Here is a 13394-nt window from a genome sequence, read left to right on the forward strand (position 1 = left end):
ATTGCCTAAAACAGACTTCGTATGAGAGTTATACCCGTTTTACTGACGTACTGTTTTGAGACTCGACCACGACCACGAGTAGAGCTCAGCCTCGAGTCCGAGTAGACTTGGCCTTCGAGGGGGTGACATCTAGATAGGGTTGTGCTGCTTCTCCTATGTTCCTAAGCAATAAAACATCATAAGAATTTAGTAGTAATCCATCCAAGGAAGCATGAACAGTAAGAGATGAGTTCATCTGATGGTCTAATTGTCATACACGTACTCTTGTAATTGGACCTTGTATGATTTGAGAAGTATTGGCGGTATTGATCATATTTGAAGGAGCTATGTGCTCATCATCCTCTCCCTCTCGAATTGGAGTCGTCCTTGACTCAAGCTCATTTTCTTCTCTCAAATATGGCTTCAAATCTAAAATGTTAAACGTGGGATTAAATCCTAAAATCTACAGATAGGTCCAATTTGTATATATTGTCATTGATTTTCTCAATTATCTTAAATGGTCCATCAGCTCTAGACATCAAACTTTGACTTTCATAGTTCTGGAAACCTATCATTCCTCAAATGCAACGAAACTAAATCACCCGGTTCAATTTTTATTTCCTTCCTACCTTTACTTCCAGCAATCCTATACTTTTCAGTCATGTTCTCTATATTCTTTTTAGTTGTCTCATGCAACTTAAGAATAAATACAACATGTTTTTTAGCATCTAAATTAAGTCTTTCAAAAGTGGCAAAGCTAGTAAATCAATAGGAGCATAGGGATTATATTCATACACTACCTGAAACGGACTTACCTTGGTGGTGGAGTGTATCGACCTGTTGTAAGCAAATTCAATATGTGGTAAACACTCTTCCTACATCCTCAATTCTTCTTTAGAACTGCCCGTAATATAATCGATAATGTGCGGTTGATGTCTCTGTTTGACTATCAGTTTGGGGATGACACGTAGTAGAAAATAGCAGCTTCGTCCCCAATTTATTCCAATGTGATCTTCAAAAGTGACTCAAAAACTTTGTGTCATGATCCGAGATGATAGTATTAGGTACTCCATGTAGGTGAACGATTTTCCTGAAAAACAAATCAGTTATGTTTGTAGCATCATCACTCTTGTGACAAGGTATAAAATGCGCCATTTTAGAAAATCTATCTACAACTACAAATATTCTATCCCTTCCACTCATTGTCCTAGGCAGTCTTAAAACAAAATCCATAGAAATATCCTCCCATGGTGCACCAGGAACAGGAAGAGGCATATAAAGACCATGTGGATTTAAGCAAGACTTAGCTTTGTTACAAGTGGTACAACGTAAAACGTAGCGCTCAACATCACGTCTCATCTTTGGCCAAAAGATGTGGGCGGTCAGCACATCTTCAGTCTTCTTTGCTCTAAAATGTGCCATCAATCCTCCTCCGTGCGCCTCCTGTAACAACAAAAGACGAACGAAGCTAGCTGGGATGCATAGCTTGTTAGCACGATAGAGCAAGCCTTCATTCAGTACATATTTATTCCATGTATTCCCTTCTTTATAATGTTCAAGCACTTCTTTAAAGTCTAAATCAGTAGCATATAAGTCCTTAATGGTCTCTAAACCAAAAATCTTATGGTTAAGTTGAGATAACATGGTATAACGCCTAGAAAGCGCATCAACAATCACATTATCCTTTCCTTTCTTATGTTTTATGACATATGGAGAAGACTCAATAAATTCTACCCATTTAGCATGTCATTTATTCAGTTTAGCTTGACTTCTAATATGTTTCAGTGATTCATGATTAGAATGTATAACAAATTCTTTGGGCCATAGATAATATTGCCAAGTTTCAAACACACGAACTAAAGCATATAATTCTTTATCACAAGTAGAATAATTCAGACTTGGCCCACTTAATTTCTAACTAAAATAAGCAACATGTTTACTTCTTGAATTAGCATAGCTCCAATTCCAATCCCATTAGCATCACATTCTAGTTCAAAGGTCTTACCAAAATCAGGGAGTTGGAGTAATAGAGCATGTGTGAGCTTCTCTTTCAACAACTTGAATGCTTGTTCTTGTGCAGGTCCTCATTTAAAAACTACTCATTTCTTTGCCAACTCATTTAATGGAGCAGCAATGGTGCTGAAATCCTGCATAAATCACTGATAGAAACCTGCAAGACTATGCAAATTTCTCACTTGAGTAACAGTCTCAGGGGTTGGCCAGCTCTTTATGACTTCAATTTTTGCTTCATCCAGCTCTATCTCCTGTGGAGTAACAACATAGCCAAGAAAAGAAACTCGATTCGTGCAAAAGATGCACTTTTCGAGGTTACCAAACAAATGTGCATCTCTCAAAGCATTAGAAACAACACGCAAGTGATCAAAGTGTAGTTCATATGACTTGCTGTAAATCAAGATGTCATCAAAGTAAACCACCAAAAATCTCCCATTGAAAACACGTAAAACTTCGTTCATCAAGCGCATGAAAGTACTAGGTGCATTAGTTAACCCAAAAGGCATTACTAATCACTCATACAAACCAAACTTAGTTTTAAATGTAGTCTTTCATTCATCTCCAAGTTTCATCCTAATTTGGTGGTATCCACTTTGCAAGTCAATTTTAGTGAAAATTATAGAACCACTCAACTCATCAAGCATATCATCTAACCTAGGGATAGCATGACGATATCTTATAGTAATATTATTGATGGCTTTACAATCAACAGACATACGCCAACTACCATCTTTCTTAGGACCAAAAGAACAGGAACAACACAAGGGCTAAGACTTTCTCGGACATAACCACGGTCCAAAAGGTCTTGTACTTGTCACTGAATTTCCTTAGTCTCTTCCGGGTTGGTCCTATATGCAGCATGATTTGGCAAAGTTGCTCCTGGAATCAAATCAGTTTGATGTTCAATCCCTCGAATAGATGGTAATCCTAGGGGTACTTCAGCTGGAAATACATCCACAAACTCCTGCAAAAGATTAGCAACAGCAGGAGGCAAAGAGCTAGATATATTCTCAAGTGAAACTAAAGCATCTTTGCATATCAAAGCATAGTATGACAGCTCATTATCACAAATTTCAGCAAGGCTAGATTTAGTAGCAAGCATAACACACCCTTTTAGTCTAATTCTATCAAGCTTAAAAGTTGTTGTTTCTTTCTCCTTTTTGGGTGGAAAAACTTTTTTCGCTACTTGCTGATTTTCAGATTCATTCTCAAACTCTTTTCTCTTATTTTCAGCTATCTCATGTTCACATGTCACAATTTCAGCAGGGGTTAACGGTAGAAAAGTTATTTTCTTTTCCTTTATCCATATGGGTGCACTTATTACTTCTACTATGATGTGTTGCATCAGTATCAAACTCCCATGGTCGTCCTAAAAAGAGAGAGCATGCTTGCATGGGAACTACATCGAAATCAGCACAATCATGGTATGAACCAATAGAAAAATGCACCATGGTTGTTTGCATTACCTTCAACTTACCACTGTTGTTGAACCATTGAATATGATATGTGTGAGGATGATTTCTTGTCAGCAAGGCAAGCTTCTTGATCATATCTGAACTTACCAAGTTGTTGCAGCTTCCTCCATCAATAATGACTCGAACACGATAATCCTTGACTATGAGGAACATCTGAAACAAATTATGGTGTTGTAGTTGTTCCGCTTGCTCCATTTGAGTACTTAACACTCGCTGCACAATGAGTGTTCTATAATTTTTCGTAGCAGCTGCACTCAATTCTTCCTCATTGTCGATATCCGTCTCATGTTCGTCCTCATCGCTTGCATGGTTAGCTGCAAGTGCATATTCATTCTCAACATCACTAGCACTTACATATCTGCCGTCTTCTGTTATAATGTACGCTCACTGAGTTGGGCAATCCTTCATGACATGGCCCACTCCCTTGCATCAGTGGCATACAATCCTGGTCGACCGGCCTGTAGAAGCAACAGAAGAAGAGCTCTTGGCTGGCCCCTACACACTTACAGATTTGCTTACCTCGAAAGCATGTGACGGTGCCAAAGGTACTGTTGAACGTGCCCTACTCAAGAAGGGGGAAGCAGACCATGTAGCTGAATGTGGGGCTATTTTAACTTGTCCCAGTGTTGATTTTGAAGTGGTCGTGCTTCCAAAATTTCTCCTTGGCTTCTATTGTCATCCCTGCATTTCTTTTTCTGCCAAACATGCAAGTTGGAACAATGTAGGAATACTATCGTATTCTTTGTAATCAACTATGTCCTGAATTTCACGCCTTAACCCTACATAAAAGTGTGCCATTGCAGCCTCTTCATCCTCAATAATATCACAACGCAACATACTAATTTGTAGCTCCTGGTAATATTTTTCTACAAATCTATCACCTTAATTTAAGCGTTGCAATTTCTTACGCAAACCACGTATTGGTTTAAGCGCTGCAATTTCTTATGCAAATCACGTTTAAAAGAGGACGGAACAAATCTGTTACTCATAGCAACCTTTAAAACATTCTAAGTAGTAGGAGCTAATCCGTCGATGCATACCCTATTCCACCAGATGATTGTAACTTCTTAAATTCACTAGTGGCTTGCCTAACTCTATGCACTTCAGGAACTAAATGAGCATGAAACTTTTGTTCTACCATCATCTCCCAATCTAAATACCTTTGAGCATCATAAGCACCCTCAAATGATGGTATAGTAAACCTAACCCAAATGGATCATCATTAATACGTGGGTTATGTTGCTGAAAATTATTACCTCTCATACCTTGACGGTTGAAGTTCAATCGGTTCCTTTGTCATTCATCAAAGGCGTCACATTCTTGTCTCAAAATTTCATCATCCGCGACGGACTCCTCTTGTTCATAGGTTGCACCATGAGGATCCACTCGACCATTGTTCGGTGGCGGATTAACTAATCGACCAAAGCATGTATTGAGCATTGCAATGCTTTCATTAAGTCATTGCAATGTGGTATTGGTTCCCGCAAACTTCTTATCGATGTTGTCATTAATGGTTTGTCGATGATCATCCAACAACATCATGAGTTCTTTCCTCAAAACACACTATTTCGCATCCGATGCTTCTCCTGCCATGGTTAGTCAAAGATAGAAAACAACGAAATATGAATTATCCCTATGGACTATTAGGTGGTGGAGGTGGAGTCACACACTCTCAAGCGTCTTACCACGCTGTTGCAAGTGTTCTTACCAATTACCGCAGTTGGCACAACCGGTAGCTGGTTCGTGATACTTTATCAGGTGCGAGTGAGGTAGTTGCTGTGGATAGAGTGTTCGACAACATTAAAACTTGAGCTTTGGTGACTTGCCACTACGACCGAACCCCTCCTTCATTTAATATTTATGATATGGTGTTTCAAAAAAAATTGCCTTATGAAAATAAACCCTTGCACATGTAAACTTGGCATTTCTGCAAAATTAAACTTATAGCAGTACCCTTCTTAGTACTGTATGCATGTATTTATACCCCTCGATGTAGGGCAAGGGTTGTGACTTGCTGAGTACTTTTGTACTCACCCTTGTTTATGTTTTTAGAGGAAGATCCAGACTTTACCAACATCTACGGTGATGCTGACGAATAAGTCTTGGTCGCGTCCGCACCCGAGTTACCTGTGGAGTAGCATGTCCCCATGTTGATCCTATTGTGCCCTCTTGTGTTGTGGACTATGTTGCTCGCGAGCCTTTGCGGAATCTTTTGTTTTACTAGCTTGGTTAATTTATTTCACCACCCCTTTTGTTGTATATTTTTGATATTACCTGTTGTAAAACTTGTATTTATAAGTGACTGATCTAGGGATTGGTATAATAAAGTTTTAAGCACCAGAGATGACCCGATGCGCTTTAGGTGGTATCAGAGTAATGCTTGGCTATAGGACGAGGCCATAGACCTGGACGTTAAAAAGTCTCCTAAAATTATGTCACAAAACTTCTTACTCTTCTTCCTTCTATTGAAAAACCCTTTTTACAAGTGTTGTTCTCCTGTCCGCAGATGGTGGAACACGGATGCATAACCGAGTAATGCTTGGACACCCTCGACTTCTCGAAGGTGCTATAGGCTGCCATGACTAGGTTGTGTATTATGGAGCACCAATAGTACATTGCTAGGGAATTTGTGGCATATGGCACCGAGCGCTGCAAGGTCAATGTCCACATTGGAGCTAGTGAAGATTACCCCGACAAGAAGCTGTGGAGTGTGACCACCACATGATTTAGGTTTATTGACACCTACCAAGCTATCACTAGCGAGGCCCTGCATCACCTCTGCCAGATCTACGAGAAGCCCATCGGTCGTACATCAATGAGATTATTTCCCCCAATGGAGAGAAATCACCCCACTTGGATGGCACGGGTAAAGACTTTGGAGGGCCTAGGGATGCGAGAAGGTGACCCGACCGTGATGGCCATGACGTGATACCTGTTGGCCTTGGATGAACTGTATGGCCAGCAGGCGACAGAGTTAAGAGGATGCATCCACCGAGTTGAAGAAACAGAAACATGTGGAGTGATTTCTCTCCATTGTCCAACTCGTCAAAGCCTGAGCCTAAGCCGCATAAGCCAAAAGCCATGTCGTGGAAGTTGAAGAAGCAGCGAAGCCGGTAGAAGAGCACCACATTAGGCTGATTAGTGAAGCCTACCTCATCGGTCGTGCCAACAGGAGGACCCTCCACATTCTTAGAGTAGGAGGGCGCTCGATACTTGAAGGAATCCCTATCTGCCCCCATGGGGATCATCAAAAGAAAGTTCTAGGAGGCTGCTCCTGCTCCACCACCACCCACACCTCATGGGGCTGCTGACAAAGAAAAGCCTCTTCCTCTGACCCAGCAGTCCCTCAGCATGGAAGAAGATGAAGAGCATATTCCTCTTACCCTGCCAGAAAACCCCATCACCAAGGAGAACAAAGACTGCATTGGCGGAGCACAGATTCCCGAAGAAGAGGCATGAAGCATCATGGTCTAGCCCTAGTGCGAGTTAGGCCTATGTACCCCCTTATGTATTGTAGTGTGGTCGTGTGTAGTAACTGCCAGTGTTGTAACATTCCTCCCCATTGCAACGAGCTTGATGTGCTAGTATGTTTCTCCTCTGTCAGCTTATGCTTCTTCTCTCCTCTCTCACCTTATGCTTCTCCTAGTCTCTACTAAAACACCCTAGTCTCCACTCTCAACTTATGCTTCTCCTTTTCTCTCTTAAAGCAGATGGCGCCCAAGTGCTCCATCAGGATCTGGCAACATCAAGTAGAGAATCGTAGAGAAGAAGAGGAGAATCAAGGATAAAGTTAAGCAGAAAACCATGGAGAAGATGAGAATGATCAAGAACTGTCAGACTCTCCTGCAAATGACTTGGTGACAGTCATGGCACAACAGACCTATTTGTTGGCCGCCTTGGCATGTGGAATCAACCAACCCTGATAACATGCACTAGGACTTCCCAACAAGATGGCTAAGTTTGTCTGGATCAAGCCACCCATCTTTGAAGTGTTAGATAACCCCATGGACACTAATGATTAGTTAAGAAACATCCAAAGGAAGCTGGATGCTATCAACTACGTAGGAAGAGATAGAGTTCTCTTGGCATCCCATCAGCTCTCCGGTATAGCCTTAGCTTGGTGGGTAACTACTGTGAAGCCGCAGACAATGCAATAGCAATCATCTAGTTCCGCCGGTACCACACCACGCTCTTACAAGTGTTCTTACCAATCACCAGAGTTGGCACAACCGGTGGCTAGTTCGTGAAACCTTATTGGGTGCGAGTGAGGTAGTTGCAAGGGAAGAAACCGTTCTGATCGAGAGAAGGTGTAGCTTGGAAAGGCAATATTTAGTAGCAAGGAATGACAATAATTGAAATCAGATTAGTAAAGATGAATAAAGGTCCACAATACTCATTATAGTTGTTGGCATGAACACGTTCCTAGAACTAGCTCAAGCAAACTGAAAACTATAACAGACACAAGCACAATGGAACAAAATTTGCAATGCAAACTGATTCTCTTTTCTTTGAATTCCCTCTCTCTTCTTTTTTCTGCACTCTTTGCTTCTTCTTTTTTTTGGCACTCTTTGCTTCTTGCTTGCTTTTTTTTTGCGAACGTGACACAAACTCAAAAACTCTTCTACTGCCTTTTCTATGACCAGTGAGGTATATGGGTCACAAACTTTTCCGGAGAGCAGGGGTATAAAGGTAATAAAAAGTTACTCTCTCTCTCTCTCTCTGAACATTGGCTACCTCTATTTCAGGTATCGAGTAATACACAAACTTTGTTGGACAATGCTCGATATGATGAGTTTGTAGGATGTCCGAGAGCAGCCAAAAACTTGAAAGGGTTAGAGAGCAACTTGAAGGCACAACTGACTCCCCACATTTACCCAAACTTCAACATTTTGATGAACATGACCATTCTACTAGAAGAAGCTAGGGCAGAGCTGTACAAGGACAAGAAACACAAGTTTGCTGCCCACAAGGCTCAACAACATGAAAGGTTTCAGAGGTTCAAGCATCCTGCCTTCTCTAGGAAAAAGGCTCAGACTACCATGCAGTTCAGGACTCCAACCTCTATGTCACACCAACCCAACCCTTCCTACCGTAGCCAGAGCAATGTCATGACTCAGTGAAATAGCGGTAGCCAAGTGACCAACCCAAGAAAGACCTGCTTCAATTGTGGAGAGACCAGACACTTCATCGCCAACTTCCCCCGCAAGGCCAAGCAGGAAGCGTCCGTCCAGTCCAACTCCGTGAATGAACCTCAGCCCATGATGTCTAGGGCCAGCCTTGGAATCTCACACGCCCCAGCCAGCTAGTGAGGCCGCAGCAGTCCTTCGGGCAAACTTGTGCCAACCACATCCACACTCAGGAAGCTCAGGATGCGCCTGAAGTTCTGCTTGGTGGGTTTTTTGGTTGAATCAATGCTTGCAATAGTAGTATTTGATTTTGGAGCATCACACTCATTCATATCATCAAGTTTTGTGTCAAAGCATACTATACCTACAGTGTTAGTTAAAACCCCCCTGGTAACTAGATCACCTGAAGCTGACATTAAGTGTCAATTAGGATCCCTATAAGTGGGGTAGAATTCCTAGCAGACCTAGTAGTGTTTAAATCCAAAGGGATAGATGTAATCCTTGGAATGGACTGGTTAACCCAGCATGACGGCACCATGGTCTGAGTAGCTAGGACAGTGACCCTGACCAATCATGACGGGACACGAGTAACCTGTCATACCCTTAGGAGTAAGCCAGACCCCATGGTGTATAGTCTGGAGGCTAAGACTCTGGAAGATATACCAGTAGTTGATGAGTACCCGAATGTATTTTTGGAGGAATTACCTGGTATGCCATCAGATCGGGATATTGACTTTATCATTGATCTTATCCCTAGAACAACCCCCATAGCCAAGAGGCCCTATCGCATGGAAGCCGAAAAGCTAGATGATCTGAAGCAATAGTTGAGAGAACTCCAGCAGAAGGGATACATCAGACCCAGTTCACAACCCTAGGGATCACCAGTTCTCTTCATCAAGAAGAAAGATGAAAGTATGAGGATGTGTGTGGACTACCGATCCCTAAATGAAGTAACCATCAAGAACATGTACCCATTGCCTAGAATAGATGACCTCTTTGACCAGCTGAAATGAGCCAAGTATTTCTCCAAGATCGACTTAAGATCATGATACTACCAACTGAAAATAAGAGAGGCGGTTATCCCAAAAATAGCTTTTGTGACCAGATATAGACTATACGAGTTTACAGTCATGTCCTTCGGATTAACCATTACACCTGCATACTTTACGAATCTCATGATAAGGTGTTCATGGAAGAATTAGACTGGTTTGTTGTAGTCTTTATTGATGACATACTAATCTATTCTACAAATGCCCAAGAGCATGAACAACATCTGAGAGTAATTCTGGAGAAACTTAGAGCTCATAAGCTGTATGCCAAGTTCAGTAAGTGTGAATTCTGGTTAGAGAAGGTTGCCTTCCTTGGCCATATCCTGACCACAGCATGAGTTGTTGTAGACCCTGAGAAGATTCAAGCTATCATCCACTGGCTGCAACTGACCAATGTGTCTGAGATCATAAGCTTTCTTGGATTAGTAGGGTATTACTGTATATTCATTGAAGGATTCTCCAAGTTAGCCAAACCTATGACTGAGCTACTCAAGAAGGAAAAGAAGTTGAAATGGATGAAGTTATGTGAATTTTTTTTTAGGAATTGAAGGATAAATTGACAACTGCCCCAGTACTGGTCTTACCCAACATCCACCAAGACTTTGTAGTTTACTGTGATGCATCAAGACGAGACCTAGGATGTATCCTAATGCAAGATGGTAGGGTAGTAGCATATGCCTCGTGGCAGCTCAAACCCCATGAGAAGAACTACCCGACCCATGACCTAGAGCTAGCAGCAGTAGTGCATGCCCTAAAGATTTGGAGGCACTACCTAATTGAAAATGTAGCAAAAATGGCCCTATTAGGCCATGATTGTGATTTTGGTGATTAATAACAACATAGTCATTGGGCCTAACATGTTTATCAACAATATATATTAGTAGGTCTCATGGATGCAGTACATTAAGAAGCCACCACACCCGAGACAAAGTTTGCTTGAATTGAAGACGTCCCAGGAGAATTACCTCACCGGATAGTCCGGTGCAGTAGAGTTTGCACTTACCGGAGCATTATACACAAAGGTTGATAGCCTAAACAGATAGTCTGGTGTTCTATGTGTTGAACTCACTGGAGCATTTCTGACAAAGGGGAGAATGCTGAGGACCTCACTGGATACTCTGGTGATCTGCACAAGGTAACACCGGAGCATTTCTTGTTGAGAAGAATGCAAGTGCAGAAGACTGAAGATCAACCCGCCAGAAGTTCTGGTGCTTGGTTTATGCTCATCAAATTATAGCACCGAAGAATTTCTTGCAAAGACAATTGCAGGTGTTATAGAATGAAGAACAACCCACCGGAAGGTCCAGTGCTTGGTTTATGCTCACCGGATTATAGCACCAGAGCATTTCTTGCAGAGGCAACTGCAAGTGTTGAAGAATGAAAAATAATCCACTGGAAGGTCCAGAGCTCTGAAGATCAATGCACCGGAGCATTTTACATAGAGAAGAAGTGGCACAGTTTGGCTCGAGATAACTCACCAGAAGGTCCGGTGATGGATTTAAAGGCACATTAGAATGTCCGCTGCCCATAGAGGCTTTGAGTACAGTTCGAATGACTAGTTTTGGAGTTTGTACTCATGGGATGATCCGGTGTTAGTACTACTGTTCTCACCGGATCATCCGGTGTTAAAAGCTTTTCTGAGCCATTGGGAAATGACTAGTTAGCGGGTTTAAGGCTATAAATACCCCTTCACTTAGTCATTTGACGTGTGGCATGCTTCTAGAGTCTAGAGGAAGCTCATATACACTTGAGAAGACATCCAAGCCACCAAAGTGCTTAAAGTGATCATCAAAGGTGATTAAGCATAAGATTAGAGAAGTGATTAGTGCTTATAGGCCTAAAGTGAGTTGTAGCTAGGTGTTACAGCTTAAAGAAGGGATAAAGGAGTGATCCTAGCTTGTACCAAGTAGTACGTCAGCACCTTGGAGTCTTGGTGACTTGCCAGCATCTTGGGTCTTGGTGGCTCAAGATTGATGACCCTCCAATTTGGTGTGGAGCGGCGACAAGACACATGTACAGGGACGTGAAGACCCTTGCCTTGGTGGCTCAAGCTCCGAAGTGATCATGGTGGCAAGTGACTGGAAAGAAGGCTAATGGTGAGACCTTTCCTTGGTGGCTCATCCGGGTTGAGACCTTTCCTTTTTGACTTGATGGCTCAATAGCCATGTTCGGATCCAAACTGGGGGCATATCCTTTACGAAGCTCCAACGTGAACTAGGGGTAGCATTCATGCCATTGATACCACGAGATAAAAATCCCTTGTGCCAAGTTTGTCTCTCTACCTTATTTATGTTTCCACATTTACTTACTTGCAATTTCCTTGCTAGAGTAGGTTGCAATCCTCTTAAGCGGAAGAGTAGACACACTAGATAAACCTAGAGCACATTTAGATAGAATTCGGGATAGGTTTATCTTGTGAAGTTTTTTGGAGCTGGATAGTTTCTAAGTGTCATAATTCACTACCCCTCTTAGGACGTTACCATTTCAAAGAATTGGTATCAGAGACTCATGCTCTTGATAGGCTTAACATCTTAGAGTTGTGACGTTCGGAGTTGGGATGGATACGCATAGTGCTCCACTTTTCGATGGCACAAATTTCCCTTATTGAAAAATTCTAATGTCTTGTTATTTGCAAGCTAAAGATCTAGATGTTTGGAGAGTCACCGAGGAATGGATGAGACCTCGCATCACCAACAAAGAGAGGCAATTAAATGAATTGGCAAAAATTATCCTTTTATCATCTTTAAATTTTGATGTATTTAATCATATTTATTCTCTTACCAATGCACATAATATTTGGAATAGTCTCATTAAAATAGATGAATACACAATGGATGTGTGCAATGAGAAATTTCATGTGCTTGTGACTAAGCTCTGACATCAAGCAACTACCCCATGAAAGTGCTAATAACATGTACTCACGTTTGCATATTCTTGTCAATAAGATCAATGGGCTAGGTTTGACACTAATTGACAATGATCAAGTGGTGAGAAGAATACTTCAAGCACTTCTTTTAAAGTACAAGTTGATAGTCTCCATCATCTACGACAATAAAGACATTAAGAAGATGACTCCAAGTCAAGTTCTCGGCAAGATCACCACCCATGAGATGACTATGAACATGGGGGTGGAAGCCTCTTCCTCATCCAACACTAATAACCTTGCTCTCATAAGCAAGCAAACACCATGCCCACACATGAAGGTGAAGATGAGGAGGCAAGAGCAAGAGTCAAGTTCAAGCGAAGATGATGGAGATGAAGATGAAGATGATGAGCAAACCACATCAAGTGATGAAGAAATGGATCCTGAAGTCACCAAGCTCATCTCTTAAGTGGAGAAGAACATCAAGAAAATTAATGCCAAGATTGATCAATGAATCTCCATGAAAGACTTAGTCAAAACAAGATCACATCAAGAAGGAGAAGAAGACCAAGAGCAAGAGGGAGATAAGGGGAAGAGCCAAAGCATTTTCAAGCATGGGAAATGAGTGAGTGAAAATGAAGATTCAATCTCAAGTGATGAGAGCTTCACCACCCACTCCTCCAAGAGAAGCTCTTCCTCAAAGTCATCATCACGCAAGTCGTCATCATACAAGTTATCACACAAGTGCCTTAGGGCCAAAGGTATGAATAGTGATGTAAGTGATGATGAATCCGATGAGGATTCTCCTTTCTATGACAAACTCCTTCATTTGATCAAAGAGAAACAAAGGGCCCATAAGAAACAATCTAAGAAGCTTAAAAAATTCAAT

Source organism: Phragmites australis, chromosome 14 (genome assembly GCF_958298935.1).
Source record: "Phragmites australis chromosome 14, lpPhrAust1.1, whole genome shotgun sequence".
NCBI lineage: Eukaryota > Viridiplantae > Streptophyta > Magnoliopsida > Poales > Poaceae > Phragmites > Phragmites australis.